Source organism: Coloeus monedula (assembly GCF_965178545.1).
Source record: "Coloeus monedula genome assembly, chromosome: 13".
Lineage (NCBI taxonomy): Eukaryota > Metazoa > Chordata > Aves > Passeriformes > Corvidae > Coloeus > Coloeus monedula.
Window position 1 is genome coordinate 16174802 of NC_138793.1, and position 17814 is coordinate 16192615.

Sequence of the window (17814 nt, forward strand, 5' to 3'; positions counted from 1 at the left end):
GACAAATATCAGCATCTCTGAGGATCATTTTACTCCTCCTTTGACAGAGCAGCGCTACCACATTATCTCTGGAGAGGACTCAAGTCTCCCTACAATTCACATTTTAATTCTCATCTTAATCACTCTCTCTTACCAAGTCTTGACCTCACTAAGGGAATGGCACATACATCATCGGCCTCAGGGGAGTCAGTTTGAGACACTGTTTTGTACATAAATTATTTCTGAATATGCATGTAAGACATATAAAAGTGCACAACATTTAAAACTTTAATTACTATTATTGCAGATTATAGGAATCTCCTTCTTATTAAAATGGTGAACTTCTGACAGGTTTTAAATAAATTACTCCCGTGTGGTGGAACAGATCACATCTAGGAACAGCCAGTCCAGTCAATCACCATCCTTCTGTGGAGCAATAGTGATGGCAGTTGCCTTGAAAACCTTCTTTGGAGAGCTCCTGGGGAGTAGAGCAGGGGTGAACAGGTTCAAGGTAGGCTCAGTTGTCAGTGTTTTCTTCTGGATCTTTTTTAATGTTTTAATTTGACTGATTAACAGATTTTGTTTCAGAGTCTTTTGGACACCTGAGCTGATTTAACAGTATAATTAACTCATTTAGACTTTGGTACTCTGAACAAAAATTTCATTTGAATGTGAATACATTTATTTGCTCAAGTATATTCCTTTTTCTCTACTTAATTCTCCTGTCATTTATTGAAATTTACTGCTTGAAGAACACACTTAAGTATTTCAGCCAAAAAGTCTGGCTCAATCCCATCTCATTTGATGGGAAGCCTTTGAAAGACTTGGCTGGAAGTGGATGGGTTCCTAATGGTTCCCTGAAGGAACAGCAGGTCTAAGGGGCAGCTGACTGGCCGCCACTGCACTTTTTTCACAAATATTTATCTAAGTTCCAGTATATATTTTATATTCTTCCTTAGGGTAAACAAACCCTGAACACTAAATAACTTTCTACAAACTAATAAAAGTTAAAGAAAACTTCCTTGGCGTTTCCTGGAACTCTGAAGAGAGTAAAGCTGAAGGCTTTAGCTCCAGCTTCACTACAAGTGGCCAGCTGCCACTTGAGCCATCCATTTTCTTTAACTCAAAGATTTATGATGACCAGAAATGGTTCAAAGACCACAGATATAATGCACATGGAATCCTCAGTAACCCACATGTAATAATATGAATATGACGATTCTTAATTAACTCAGATTCTACAGTTTTCATATTCTGTGGCCCAGATTTACTGACATCTTGCAGCCATTCACTGGTTATTCTGGTACTTGCCTGTATGGAACTACTAAGAGAAATTATATATTAGCCTTGTCTCTGTAACTTACAGTAACTTATTATACATAAATGGAATCATCTGGGACTGCATCATCCTAAATACTAAAATAAATGTGGAACAAATACCACCATCTAGATGTAGCTACATTTGGCTCTATCAATATGTGCCATATTCTACTCAGAATAAATAGCTCTTCAATTTTCAAGAACGACGTTTGTAAAATTCTGGTCTTAGATGAAACAAGCTTATTCCAAAGTTACCAGTTATGGAATATTACTTTAAAAATTTAGATTTTCAGCTTTTCTGTAACTCCCCAAGTCGACTCAAGCATTAATGTTTTAACTGTGATGATGGTCAGATAATTCATCTAACCCAATTTAGCTGGAGATTACCACATTAACACAAAGTTTTCACTGAGTTTTCCTTCAAGTGATCAAAAGTCACAACACTATAGCTGATGCTGCATCTATCCTCTATTTCACCATCATCATTTCAGTTTATACCATGAGTCATATCCCACAAGGTCAAAAATGTTAAATACAACAGAGGATCCATTCTATATAATGCAGATCTCTGTAGCATAATTTAGACTTACTCTGATGCAATATTGCAAATTACTTTTGGTTTATATGTTCAAATAATAAAATTCATGTAGCTTATAATAGGTTTTGATAGTATTATTCTTATGTTACTATAACACTGAACACATTAAAACGCAACAGGATGTAAAGACTCCAGCTTGCACCACTTCAGTGGAATTAAGATCTTTGTAACCAAGAGGCAGATCAACCCCAAAACATAAATTTTACTATCTACATAGTTTAGAAACATGAGACAGGAAAAAGTTCAGTAGGGCAAATAGTATAAAGTAAATTTAGTACTGAAATATATTTTCCATAGAACAGGCTGACATTTTTCTTGAAGGTTTGCAAAAGGCACTTTATGACCCATTAGGAAACAAATGCAATATTTGTAGCACAAGTGCATATACTGTAACATTTATTGAGTCTATTTATCTGAGATAAAACACATAGGATACAAAATGTGAAAGCCATTACCATGTTTTGTCCCCATTTATTTACCTGGCCAGGATACACTATTGAATTTCCCAACTCGTTTATGACGGAGTCATGGGAATATGGCAATTGCATAAATAAAAGTCAAAATGCAAAGCTGTAACCATTGAAAAAGTACAATTGCCTTTTATAGCAGTTCTTAATCTGCTCTTTCCTCACCACAGAAATACAACACATTAACGATTTATTGATCTTTGATGTCATCATACGACCTTAAAAATGAAAATGCATGGACTTAAACAAAACCTCTTTTCTATACCAGATTAATGCAGTTGGCCTTTGTTGTGACATTGTTACAGCTTCCAGGGCAAGTGTTTGCAATGCTGGATGCCAAATGTCATACTCATGGACAGAGCAAGAGGAAAGAGAGGCCCCACGGATCAGCATCATTGGTTTAGCCTGGTAATGAGAAGTAACCTTACATAGAAAGTACTTCGGTACATCTGAAATAAAGCATGTCTTTGTTTGAAACAGTGATTAAAATACATGAAATTAGTAATGAAATTAGTTTTCAGCTTCCAACTAGGCCATACCCTAGTGACTGAAGACACAAAATACCTTCTACCATGCACACATCTCAAGCTAGAAGTGCTGGAACCTCCACACAACAAGTGATTAAAACACACCCAGAGCTTGGGTCCTTTCCGATTTTAGTGAATGCACAGAACTTACAGACAACATTCTGCCCACACTGACAAAAGAAGTACTAATGATGGAGTCAAATACTTTAATTTCTGTTGCCTTTTCTTTTCTTTTTTTTTTTTTTTTTTTTTGCACCAGTCATACTCAAATACCCCTAATCAGATAAACTGCTGAGTCATTCAGGGTGCAGCGCTGACTCATGGCTGCTTCAGTTTAGTTGTATGAAAGAAAAGCCTGAAGAAATTCTTTTAGTTAAGGAGCTGCAGCAGAAATAAAATTCCCTATGGTTCCACTCACATAAAAATAATTATTATATTTAAGTGCATAACTACCTTCTTGCCTACCTGGAACCTCAGTGAGAGCTTTACTTGCTGACAGTAAAAAAAGGAAAGATATTAATTATGTTCTCAAACAAGACGCTTCCAGACAGAAAAGGTGACAGAAATCTCGCAATTTTAGAAAGTGTAAAGTTCTGTACCAGTAAACAACCAATGTCTACCATGTCTTTGGTCTCGGAATTTCCCATCACTTGGAATGCTGGAGTAAGCCATCTGGAGAGCTCTTCCTGAGGTTCCAGCATTTATTCCAGAGGCTTCCCCTGCCTTTATGCCCTCCATGAACAACTGTAGTTGACGTTCTACATCTTACTTGATATTTCCACAACAGAAGTAATGGGACATATGTTTTCCAGCTACAACAAGAACAATGTGTCGAGAGACGAGACTCTCAGATGAGGCAGTGCCAAATACTTCTCTGTTGCAATGATGTGGCCCCACTGATTTCAAGATGTGGCTTTAGGGATTAAAGAAAGAATGGAAATGCAGCTACATCACAGACCAGCTTTTGAATGAAGAGACAGAATATAGAGGAGTATGAGCAACATTATGGGTAACATATAATTATGTCTTAAAGCAGAACTATGAATCAAAATACTCATTAATGGAACCCCTGAATTTATTAATTTTGCTAAAGAGGTAAGCCACTAAACTGCCTTCGAAGTGGTGTTAATAGAAAGGTCAGTCAGTCATTACCAGCATAAAGTATCCTCCTGCACTTTGGAGAATTTGAATGCTTAGTAATGGATGTTAAAAGACAAGCTGGAGTTTTTTCAGCATGTTTTAGCTGAAAAAGGGAATATTCTTCACATAGAAACATACCAGAAAAAACGGTAACCTTTTCACAGTAGGAAATGTCAGTGCTACACTACAGAACAACAGAGGCATTACATTTCTATTGAGGTTTTTTTGAAATGCGACCATGTAAGAGTTGACTAATGGTGAGCAGGGAGAGACACTCAGCAAATATTACAAGTGCTTTTTACCCTATTTATTGCAGATGTAAGGGATACAAAATTCCCACAGACAAACTCTACCTGTGAAAACCCAAACAATATAGAGCAAGGGCAGCTGGGAAGCCATATTTTTTATTTCATGGAAAGTTTTAATCAGCGACAAAAATATTTCTTTGGTTTGGTAAAGGGGTCTGTATAAAACATGTTCTTGATTATCAGAACTGCGAGCATTAGCATGTTTTCAGATTTTAAGTAAAAAAATAGATGTTTCAACAAAACTTCTTCTTCCATCCCCAAACTGGTATTTAATTGAAAAGCCACTCTCTTTCCAGCAAAAAAAAAAGGAAAATGTTTTGCTGAAAAATGTCCTACTTGCAACCACTGGTTTTAATGTTCAGCCTAAGAGTCTGGAAACCATTGACACTGATGAATTTGCTTGCAGTAGCACAGCAATGCTGCAAACTTCCTGCAATCCCCACCTCCCTTCAGGGACCCAGAAATAGCTGCTGAAGTCCCACCATGGGTTTAGCTGATTCAGGAGAAATGCAATCAGGCCAGGAAGAAAATGCACTGATTAGTTATTTCCCAGATAGGTGTTTTGCAGGTGAGAGCTGCAATTTTGGAGAGGCTTTTTGGCTCGTAAGAAACTCAGCCAAACTGGAGAGGCAATACCAACTGTTCTCATTAACTGACTCTTAATCCCCAAGTATAAAGTAATTGTGTGCTCTGCTTTTAGGAATTAATCTAGGCCAAAGCAAGAGTTTCTAGTGAGCTTAATGCACAAGAAAATCCCAAATGCTGAAGGAAAAGCTTACAAACAAGAACATGGCTTGATACACATCTTACCACCTCCCAGTTTTTTGGTCCTATTCTAGAGTTCTACAGCATTTCCAATCAGTAATAAGATAACAGTGTCGATAAAGGAAGTCTGAGTAATGTGCGTGGAGAATTTAGTTACTGAACCAGTGCTCCAGATGTGGTAAACATAGCAAAATTTCTCTGGAAAATACATGAAGTGCTTTACCAACAAATTAATGAAGAAGAACATTTCTTAAAAATTCTTGTCCAGTCTCCACAACACTTGTGTACTGGACCTGTGATTGCTACAGACCAGTTTTCGGCCACAACTAATCCACAGGAGCACAATAATTTTCCCTTGAAAGGATTATACTGATCCTTCCCTCTACCCATGATGAAAATGGAGCTTCTTCTTCCTCCTCCTATAGGTTAAGGGGGAGGATTTAGAAAGTTTAAAAAAAGACACTAAACTTTATTGTTATTGGCCAGTCCAAGAATTACAATGTCTAAAAGCTTGTATTTTAAAAGATTCTTACAGCCATTTTGACAAGCTAGCATGGTTGCCACAGGCCTTTGAAATGCAGAAGGCAGAACGGCCTTAAGCTAAAAAAGTGCCTTTTCTTCATCCCTCTGAACTGTACTCAAGCTGAGCCAAGTTACAAATTGTTTAAAATTGACATTTTCTTCTTATACTTGAATTGCTCAGGAAAATTTAGGAACATAGGACTGGAAGGGATCTCCTGAGTCATCACATGCAGTCTGTAGGCACCATGTTATATAATTCTTCTCATGAAAGTATTGAGCTCCACCTTAAAAGCTGCTGTTCTTTTTCTGAACCCACTACTTCATTTGCAGGCTGTTCCAGAACCTCATAAATATAAAAAAATCCTTCCTCTGATTTCCAGTCAGTTTAGACCCATTTTTTTTTTCATAAGCAAAGACTGGCCTTTAGCTCAATAGTTCTTCTCCTTTTCTTGTATTTATTCCCTCAGGTATTTATATTGTCTCTGGTTTTCCCCTCCTATGCTGAACAAGCCAAGTCTTTTTTAGTTCCTTATCCTAAAATAAGCCTTTCACTCTCCTAATGAGCTTCAGGAGCACAGCAAGAATTAACTGTCCGTGGGCATCCTAAAGAGCTGGGTTTGCAGGACTAACCTAGAGCTGCCACACCACTCTTCCCCAAACCAAATCATTGACTATTCAACAATAATTCCAGTTAAGAAATTGATTAAGCAAAACTCCTGCAATGGGCCCATGTTCAGAGCTCAGCACCACCAGGGAACAAAAGGAAGACAGCACTGGTGAAAGCTTAGATTTCTTATTTCTCAGGTTCTTTTGGAACTGATAACTCTAGAAGTATTTGCCCTAAGGACAAAACCAGAAAATATCAAGAAGGGTTTTTAAATGTCCTATAAAAAGCCACTGAAATAGTCTGAATTTTCTAGAAGCTCTCAAAAGGATTTTAACCAATGGGGGGTAGGTTTTAAACATTTAGTGACTGCCTAAACAACAGAAGTAACGGGACATAGTCCTTGCAACAACATAGTATACAAAGATTGGTGTAATTATGTTGCCTGTGTACTTCTTGGTGGATACAATAAACATAGTTCTGGGAAAAGAAGTGGGAAAATACATCATCAACAATAGGAAAGAAAAAAACAGAGATTATATAATCACATTTGATGAGTCAATGTTGATTTTGATAAAGAAAAACAAAAAAACACATGGAAAATTAGCTTGAGTATTAGAAAAAGCTCATGATTTCCTAGAGCCTGGAAACTGCGAAACAGTGAAAGCCTTAAAGTTTGTACCAAAAATCACTGGATGAACAAAGTAGTGTTGATATGACAGAAAGCATTTTAATGCTCTGTATTTTCTATCTTCTATTTCTCAGGGTTTGAAATGGCGATTGTCAGTTGGGTTTTTTTAGCTTTTTTTGTGTTCTACACAATAAATTTCCTTGTAAATTCCACCCTGAATTTCTCTATGTATAGGAATTTCAGGGTGATGGATCAGAAAGGCACCATATCTCTTTCTCATGTAGTGAACACTTCTGATGCCCTGGAGCAGGGAGAGGAGCCTCAACACTGTTCCACCGTTCCTTTTGTGTGAGTCCATAGCTGAGAAGCACTGGAGAAAGGCACTGAGAGCAAGGGAATCCGTGCATTTGCCAGCCTAAAAGATGAGCACTCATCATCAGTGTTTATGAATGACTTAGTATTCAGCGGTGCACTTGGGACACTCTTGTGCATCCATCATGGACACACACAAAGAAAGACACATAAACCAGAAAATTAATCCTGAATATGTAGTTTTAGCCAGCACAATGTGGCACTGCCGTGGCTCAGTTCAGCCTGACTTAACAAAATACATTCTGAAGATGCCACAGCGGGACAACAGCAATACATTTTACCAAGCAGGAGATTGGTGCTTCAATACTACATTCCAAAGTCTAACCTAGCTAAACGATAAGGTTGGTACGTCTCTTCAACATATCTCCACTTTTCTTCCCTCCCTGGGTAGCTCTGAAGTCTGCAGCAATGCAGATTAACCTGTTAAAAAAATAGAAAAAGAGTTATTTGTACTGACAAGAGAGGTGAGAATATATAATAAGAGTCTTTAAGGCCATCAGGCCTTGCATAGTTTTCAAGACCAACCACAGGCCAAAGGAGCAGTTGCTATCATAACTGATTATTCATTTGATTTAAAAGTCCTCCTGAGTCAGTTTTAGCTGTTATTGCTCAATTTTGCTGTAGATCCCAACAGCAACTACTCAGTAGCTCCTGACTCTGTAGGCTCTGTCCTCTAACAAGAAATACAGTTTCTTTTTGTAACTTTATATATTCTCTGTCCATATATGTATGAAATTTCCTCCATGTCTACTTTCACTCATGAGATACCATTGAGAGAAAGAAATATTATTCGATCTGAAGAGAAATAGCTCAATTTGAAATTAATTCTCTACTTTTGAAATTTGTCTTCCTCATTACACATCTGCAGAAATAAGCTTTCTAACTGTCAAGAGGAAATACTGCTTTTTAGGGGTGCCACCTTGCAACCCAGTAGTGTGCTCTCAGTGTTTTGTTAAAGCCTGCTCATGAACCGAGTTACTTCTATCCTATTAATCATGTGAAAGTAGAGGCAAGGATTGCTTTGTAAGGAATTTTACTACCAAAGAAAGGTGACAGCTAACAGCCACAAAGTCTGAAGTGTACTCATGGATTTCCTGGGAGGAGACAGCTGATACACATAACCTTCGGGCTAAGCAGGCCACATCTGAAGGTGACAGGGACATTCTGGGTTTATACCCACCAGCATCAGTCTTTTGAGACCAACAGAAAGAGTGGCTGGGTTTGTGACATGAATAACAGTTCATCTACACTTGAAACTTAAGACTCCAAACATATTTCACAGACATATTTTCCTTTTCTAGTTGGGAGCAGACTACTGTTTTATGAGCCCTCCTCCACTTCAGCTGCTTTTTCAGTGTTTCAATTGCACCGACAGAGTCAGCAAGGAGGCAGCTACTGAGCACGACTGGCAGCATCAGAAGGAGCCAAAGGCAGTTCCTGCCTCTGCTGCTGTCACCACCATGTGACTGCAGAGCCAGTGAAGCAATCTCATGAGTTAAGCAGAATCCATGGCCCAGCTTGTCCATGACCTCTGAGAAGCCAGCAATGCAGAGAGCCAGCACACGTGGCCATGGTGAGACATCATGGGTGGGTCAGGCAGGAGTCACAGGCAGGGAGGGAATGAGACCTGTGGACAGGAGAGGAGGTGTTTCTGGGCACGGGAAGGTGGCACACAGAGTGGTGCCAGTGGGACTGTAGGCACAGCTCTCAGCTCAAGCACTGTCTCTGCCATTCTGGGCAACCAAGGGAACATCCCCTGTAACAGTACTGGACCCTCCAAGAAACTCTGGTTCAGGCTGCAGCTCCTGCTCACCAAACAGCACCAGACTGCCAAGGCAGAGGGAGTGACCAGGCACATTGGCCAACTCTACCCCTTTCTGAATGTCAAATGTTGGCAGAATCATCAAGCAGCCATCAACAACCATGTCCCTGGGTTGCAGTGTCCTATGCTGCTGACATGCTGGAAAAGTTCAAGGATCAGACTCTGAAATAGCCTGGAACCTAAACATAAAGGCATGTGATGTGATCTACGGCACAAAGATGTAGAAAACACTGTCCTCTCAGCAATACCAAGTGCCAGACTTCAGGTGTGTTTTACTAACCTTTGTTTGTTTGACTACACATTTGAATAGAGCATCAGCATCACAACAATCATCAGCAGACCACGATCCTCTCACGAGTTCTCTTGCTTCCTGCCTTCCTTTGGCTGAAGCCACTCTGGTACTCACACACAAGACAGTGAAGAAAGAGCACACAGCAATGCAGAGAGTAGGAGCTCTAGCACAGGATACATTCTGCTACCACCCTGTTTAATTAGTATTTGCAGTTCAAGGCTGCACAGATTACCTCCACCCACACAAGGTAATTTGAACACTTTTATTTCGTCTAACTATGTACTGACACGATGTTAACAGTTGCAATTTCAAGGAGTAAAATCCTTAGAACTGCAGTTACAGATCAAGGAGAAAAATCTCAGATCTCTCCCTCTGGGTTCATAAAATTACAAAATAGCTGAGCATGGAAAGGACCTCTGGAGGTCATCCAGTCCACCTTCTTTTTTCAAAGCGTTAATTTCAAAGCTAGATAAGGCAATCCTAGGGCTTGGCCAGTTGAGTCTTGAAAGTCTCTGACGATGGAGAACCCACAAACTCTCTGGACATCTGTTCCAGCACTTAATCTCCCTCATTATAATTTTTTTCCTTCTGTCCAGTCATATTTTTCCCTCTTGCAACTTGTGACCATTGCCCCACGTCCTTTTGCTATGCATCACTCAGAAAATCTGGCACATCCTCCCTATTACCACCCCTTAGGACCACTATTAGATCCACCTTAGCTTCTCTTCTCTGGACTAAACAAACCTTTGCCCCTCAGCCCCTTCTTCTATGAGTTTCTTAGACCCCCCAGCCACCTTAATGACCTGACTGCTCCCACACTGCAGCCCTCAGCACAGCCCTCCTGCTCTGCACCAACAAGGCTGGGAGGGTTGAAAACTGTCCCTATCCAGGACAGTGACACCAGGTGTGTGGTCCCAGCCTCCACATCAATTTAAAATTTGCAGTGAAGCCAGGTGCTCACCTGAGACCTCTGCATTTACTGCCACATCAGAAATCAAACACAATTCAGGGGATGAACAGGGTGGAGAACATGTGTCAAAGATTTCTGCATTAAAGAGCAAAACCAATCAAAAACACCAGTGAGGAATTGAGTAGCCATTTTCACAGGGATACTTAGTTGACACATGCTCTGAAATTGTGTTATTAAAACTAGAACAGAAAATTATATGTTTCATTACCCAGAATTAGAATGAGAATGGACTGGTTTGTGCACAAAAAGAGTGTAACTGAGAGGATGTTCAAGACAACAAAAAACAAACCAAGGCTGTCATCTGATGATATCAGCACCAATATTCTGCACTGTCTTGAATGAAAATTATCTGTATCATATACAATAAGTTGCATGAACTCGCAAATAAACAAAACTCAGCTGCCATTTCCACACAGTAAGTTTAGACAGGCTGATTTGGTTTGGTGTAACTGGTTAACGGAGGGAGGACACAGGAATACAAGTCAGTGAGAAGTACAACTGCAAGTGACCAGAATGCCAGGCAGAAACATAGTCACAACTTCTGCTTTCAGGGAACTCTGCACCAGAAGTAAGAAGTAACAAGTTGCCAAGAGAGCCAAAGAAGAAGAAGCAAAATGAATGCATTATGGAACTAGAAGAACACCGAGTAAGACTAAGTGGTGAGGGGTAGGTTGGGAGTAATCCTTGGCTCCTACCAACATGGGATGCATCTCCAGTTAAAGAGTCCAGGTCAGAATTTCAGGGAAGGTGAATTGCTGTTGCTACGTTGACATCATTACTTTACATTCACTGAAAGTTCAGCTTTCAGGTTTTGGTTTTTAATACTCTCCAACCTGCTTTGATCCAACCAGACTGTTTAGGAAATTTGGGGTTGAGCACAGAGGTACAGACCTGACCCTCATCTCTCCTCAGGTTTTATGTTCCCTGATTTTCCAAGAATTACTCTCTATTCACACTGATAAATTAATTAGTCTTTCAAATTAAAACTAGGCTTTTTTCATTGAGCTCTTTTAACTCTCACTTTAAGACAGTCCATCTTCCTTTAAGAAAGCCTATTATGAAGGCTGTGGACCAGTTCATGCCTCCCACAAGTGGGAGGGCTGCCATCTCATCTGTACTGATACATTCTGGTAGAGGCACTAAAGAAAAGTTAAATGGTTCATTATTTGGAAATCAGTATTGCAAATGGATTTACAATTTTTAAAAATCACTCTAATGCAACAACTAAAAAGAGTTAAATTCTTGACAATTCTGAAGTTGAGACTATTTAATGTCTAAAAATAAAAAAGAGAATATAAAAACTTAGAATAAAGTATAAGGACAAAATATTACTGGTTTCCAAGTTCTTTATGAAAAATTGTGAGTAACACTTTGGAAGGGTACTTTTCCTGCAAATAAATGTAATGCAAATACTGAGTCCCATAAGACCAAGTTTATAGCCCTTACCCTAAAAAGCAGTGCTAATGATTAGCATAGCTAAGTATGTAGTGTAGTGCAGAGCCTGTTGCATATTCATTCACAGTGGGTATAATTCTCTTCTTAGAGACACTACCAAACCAGCAGCAGCCCTTGTATGTAAATGGAGACTTCCACTAGCTTATATTTAAAGGCATCTATAATAAAAAATAATTAACATGTGCGATATATTTACACATTTTTAAAGTGCACATTGTACGATAAGGCACCATTAAACATATATTATTTCGAAACATAAAACATCTTAGCAAAATAAACAAAAAAGAAAAATATTCCTTTAAAATTTAGCTTACATCCTCCTAAAAAAAACCTCCTGTGAATACATACATCTTTCAAAAGAGTGTGCCATAAGGAACTCTAGCTAACTTGGCAGAGAAAGAATTTCTGAATGACCAGCAGACAAAATGAATGCTGCTTCTCCCTGGACTACATTCAGTTTCTCCCATTTTGCAGAGATCAAAAAGCTCTTATTTTAACTTTCCAGGCAAAGAGTATCTAACACTTATGAGTAGCTCATAATAATATTTTAGGCTGTGCTATGATATTCGAATACAACATATATTCATTTTCCTGAGTGAAATCTAACGTAATGTACAAAGGCCCAAGAATTCTATAAGTACGAAAAAAGAAGTCTCTCCTTACAGAATGTCATCAGAAACAATGCCACAGATATGCCAATTAATTGATGAAGAAAGGGCCTCAGAGTCAGGATATGGATTTCTTCCCTGACTATGCAACTATACTCAAAACCCAACTGGAGACAGTCATGAGCCAATGTGCTCTAGATGACTCAGGACTGAGCTCCAGGGTTGGAGAAGACAAACAACAGAGATTGTCTCCAGCCACCACTAGTCTATATTTTCTTATAATAGTATGTATTTTTAAACACTTTCAGTGTATCATAGAGTTTTTGCTTGTAAACCCAGAAAAACAGACTTGAAGGCACCTTGTGGCTGCAGGCTCTCCATCCTCACAAACAATGACATTATGTAATCCTTTTCATGGATGGGTCCAGCTCCACACTTTTTCTCATTAGTAAGGAATAATTCTTTTTGTTTTCTGAGATGTTAGGTGTCCTTGCATACTTTCAGAGTTATTATTAAAATCATGCAGTGATTTTCCTTTTCTTGGGCAACCGTCACGAGCAGCCTACTATACACAGAAGGTTTGTGAGAGGTACAAGGTGAGTCCACGATTAAAAGTCACAAAACACAGTATTGCTTAACATATACAATTTATACACCTAGATCTTAAAACCCTGCATATTTTTATGCTGGATATTGTTAGTTCAGTGCAATTTTTATAAAGCAAAGATTCAGGGAGAAAAATCAGCTTAAAAAAAATTAGCTTCCTAATGTGCTGCAATACACTGTGATCACTCTGAATATCACATGCACTCTATGTGTAAACCAAACTGAACATGTCAGATGTCTTCCCTTAAGAGAATCACTCAGATTAATCTGTGTTCCTTATAGTCTTGCTATTTATGGGTTCTTTATAATGGTTCTAATACATCTTGCCCAGATCGTACTAATAAACCATATCCCAACCTTTAACTGGCACACTTAAGTGGGCAAGTTTCAAATCCCATATTCTACTACAACTTAAAACATTCTTAGGTGTTCACACATCGTTATTTGTTGCTTAACAGAAGACACCACTGGAGCTCCACTTCACACTTCAGTTTCAACCCACATAAAAAATACGGCCATAATCCAAAATCTCTAATACTGGACTCTTTCCTGATGTTCAGGATGTATAGGAATATAGGGAAAACAATGTGTGCCATTTGCTCCTGCTTGATGCACATCATGATTTCCTAAATCAGTTGAAATTCAACTGCTGAGCCAGCAATTTCGAAGGCTCTGTGCACACAAGAGTCCCCAAATGAGACTGACTTCTACATACATGATCTACACTTTGTCTTTTTTTTTTGCCTTAGTTGAAAAGTCAGCAAATTGTCCAACAGGAATGTTTTGGCACCTTCCTATTATCTCTGAAAACATGTCAAGTGGGAAAAAAGGCATTTGCAAACAAGAGGGAGTACAATGTGGAAAGATGCTATTTTTGGTGCTATATTGGGAGGTACTCAATATGTTCAGGGAAAGACAAAATTTTATCCTTGGTCAAAGTTTCTTTTTTCCTTTTCCCCAATTAAGGCAAAATGGTATTGGCCATGCTAAATAGAACAGAATAGACTCATAAAGTTGTAAGAAGTAAAGTCACTTTTCAGAACTGCAGCCATTAAAATGTACTGTCGACCGCAGAAAAGTTCTGTTCCACAGCGTATGATGTACTGCAACAAACATTACTTTATTTTCCATATATTACTATTTGTTTCATTATACTGTGGTATTGCAGCTTCTATTTCAAATGCTTCCTCTTGATGATAAGTTATTGCATGTTATAAGATCCAAAGAAGGGTCTGGAGGAAGACATCAATTTAGCATCAGAATCAAATGATCACAACTACTTGTTTGCTTCCAAAGACAGCATGGCACAGGGCAAAGTACATCAGGCTTTTCCCAAGCCTACTTCTTGTCACAAAATAATATAAATCAATTATTTAAAAAACATGCTGCTTTCCCAATTTTTCTCACGTTCCTCTAATTTCTAATTTTTAGATGATCTATGTATGTAAAGGACACTCTCCTCTTGTTTTGCAGTCCCTTTTTGATTTCATGTCTTGGATAATTTCTGTGAAAAGCTTCCTGGCATATCCTAGCGCTTCCTCAGACCTAACAGGTGAGCATGGAGTGTAGTGGTGCGATGTTTTTATTATATTTTTGTATGTTCTTTGTACCCTAATGGTTCCACCCTACCTTCCCCACTTCTATTCCCAGTTGGTCTGTCCCAGACCCAAGCCCCGGTACTCCCAAAATGGTTATCCCCTCCCCTTGTTCTGGCACCTTCCCTATCAATCACCCAAACCCCTCCCGGAGTTCTGGACTGTTCTATGTCTGTCACCCCAGCCCTCCCTAATTACCCTTATATGGTCCCCGTCAATCCCCTGAGACCCTGCCCCCTCGGACACCTCCCCTCTTGAAAATCCCCTAAACCTCGATGCTCCATTGGGGCATGTGGCCCCTCTCCCTCCACCCACCAGGACCATTGGACCACATGCGAGTTCTTCCCTCCAGCGTCCCTCCCTCCTCATCCGCCTGGTCCCTAGTTGGGTTACACCTCCGTTCAACACCCCTTTATAAGGTGGAGCGACACTGCCACTGCTGTTTGTTCGCCGTGGAGCCCCTTCAATGAACTTGGATTGTCTCCCAGTGGCAAGCCTCCCTGTTATTTTTTTTTTTTAGCTTTCCCTTCCTCGAGGGCTGCTGACTGCCACAGTGCCTGGAGCCTTCGCTCCCCTGGGTAGAGCAGAGGCTTCAGAGGAGCAGCGTTAAAGCTCCGTGCCTCCGGCTGCTCCCCACTCCTGCCGCACACCGCCGGAGCCAGCCTGGGCAGTGGTCAGCAGTGGTCAGCAGCGGTCACTGCGACAATGGAGCCATCACAGTCCCAAGCCCTGGGAAATCCCTGATCCTGCCAATCACTCAGCCACAACAATGGTGCCATAAGAGATTCTCCTTTCCCTGCTGTAGCTACTGACCATTTCCTGTCCTCTGCTACTCTATGAACCCACTAAAACATTTTTTTTTTCATTTTCTCTCACTGACATTTTCCATGTTCTGATAATCCTCCCTTCTTAGGTTGGCGATAGACATTCGCTACCTTGTTTCCTGCTTTTGCTTCAGTTGCTGCTGCTAAAATATTCCTTTGCCTCCCCCATTTTTTCACACAACCAAGGCTTTGCACAGCCTTCTCCTTTCGTTTGCCTTTGGTTCCTTGTTCTTCACTCATACCTTGTTTTCCCCCCTTCTCTCATATAATTTTCATACCTTAGCACAGGAATTCTCTCAATTTCTCTGTTTATTAATTATTATTGTCCATCATTCTGGTTCCTCGTCAAGAGCCAAACCAGCCCCTCATAGCAATTTTTCACGCAAGCTGTTTTCAAGTACTCATCTGCACTCCTTGGGGGAACTGTGTCAGTGACTGTACAGTCCCCACGTATTTGTATAGCCTTGGACTGATTGACTAAACAGTCAATAACAAATCAATGGCCCAGATATGACAGCAGTATTTTTTCTTTCTGGAATAGAATAGTTTTGCTTTTAAGTTTATTCAGACTGAGAGGTAATTCCTTCAAATAAAGTAGTGGAAACCAGAGCATCCATCAAATCCAAAGAAGTGTTCAAATGTGACGTATTGTGCTTGGAATGCCTCCCTTGCCTGCATTACTCTCTTGGGATGGGAAATAGGAGAAGGCAGCGAAACAATAAGAGTAATGAATAATCACATACTTAGCAAAACCATTAAGTTTAGAGTTTGAAATTTGTACAACAGTCTGGATTTTGCTGCAATTTCATTTCATAGATATTACCACTGAAAGGCAAATAAAATTGGAAAAGACGTATTCCCAGAAAATCTATTATCAGAAACCCTAAAAAAATTATCATAAATTTAAGCATTTCTCGCTTTTACACAAGACTCAGAGGGACACCGCCTGCCCTGTCTAGTTACAATAAAGACCTGCTGGGCAAATGAAGGTCACTTGAATTTTTTAAAACTTAAAACATTGTCTTCTGCTAAATCACAGGGAAATACACCAAAACCATAATCAACTTTTCCTGGGTTTGACAATTGCAAAAGTCCTCTTTATACTCCTCATTCTTTGACTCACAAACCACCACATCCCAAGGGACTGTGCACTCTGAAACCAGGAGTGAGTAATCAGGAAAAAGATGTTTCCCCTCTTCAAAGTATTCACTAAAGCATTCATCCTTTCAAAACTTCCAAACTACTATTTGTTTGGGTTGTAAATCTTGCAGCAACAATATTGACAATGTTACCGTAAACACTGTACAATGTCAATGAAATTGTCTAAAATATAGACCAGGTCATGGAGATTTCTTCTGATATGGCACAGGGTGAGGTGGTCTCATTTCAACTGTCGGGAACACAGGAACAGCAAAGCCCAGAAAGAATAGTTTGATTATTAGACCTGTCTCAAAATGAAAGACTTATACTCTTCTACAGCTTGGGAAGGGACTTTTTAAACTTAATTCCAAAGACACCTTTGGAAAGAGCTGATACAATGAAGGAAGCCAACACTTTCAGAGAACTAATATTTTAGTATGCATCTGAAAAATGACTCTGACTGCCATTTTGTTTACTGCTGTGGAAAGCTGCAAAATGTAGTTGTAATAAAGCAGACATTGAAGAGATGTATTTAAACACCTACTTATCGATAGATATATTCTTATATTCGGCTCAATGAGCTGACTTGTTACTGTAAACAATAAACATCACTTTCAATAAGACAAAATAATTGATTTAAGAAGAAACCATGGGGTGTGATTATTAATTAATGCGTTGTTTGGCAATTAAGAAGTATTTGCTGCATTAATTATTGAAATTACTAGGCATGGGTAGTTTACAATATTTCCTAATCTTTTCAACATTTTACATTTTAAATATCAAATCCCAACAATCCAAATATTGCTGGCAAATTGGAAAGCAGAGGACAACTCTTCTACAGTCAAGACAAAAAAATAGTTACGTTTTATGTAAGCAGTGTCTTGTCCTTAGGAGTCCGACATCATCACACGCCCCTGTAGACCACACAAACCATAAATGTCTTTGAGCTCCAAACTACCATCAGATAGTTTTTATTGAATTCTAAGTCAATACTAAACTGGTTAGCTGGCAAGTTCATAATCACCAGAGGTAATATTCACAGTTCAGGAAAAGGGGTCAAGCAAGAGCTGGATGTGCATGTGTGATTTTCTACTTTCATGATAAAAAGTGACAATGTTCAAAACACCCAATATTGATATTTTAAAAAGGAATCCTCTCAGCCAGAAAAGTCTTTGGCTTCACACTACTTGAACTGCACCAAGATTTTTGGTCATTAATGAAATTTTGGAAATAATTCAGCACTCAGTACTAGCGACATTTATTAACCAT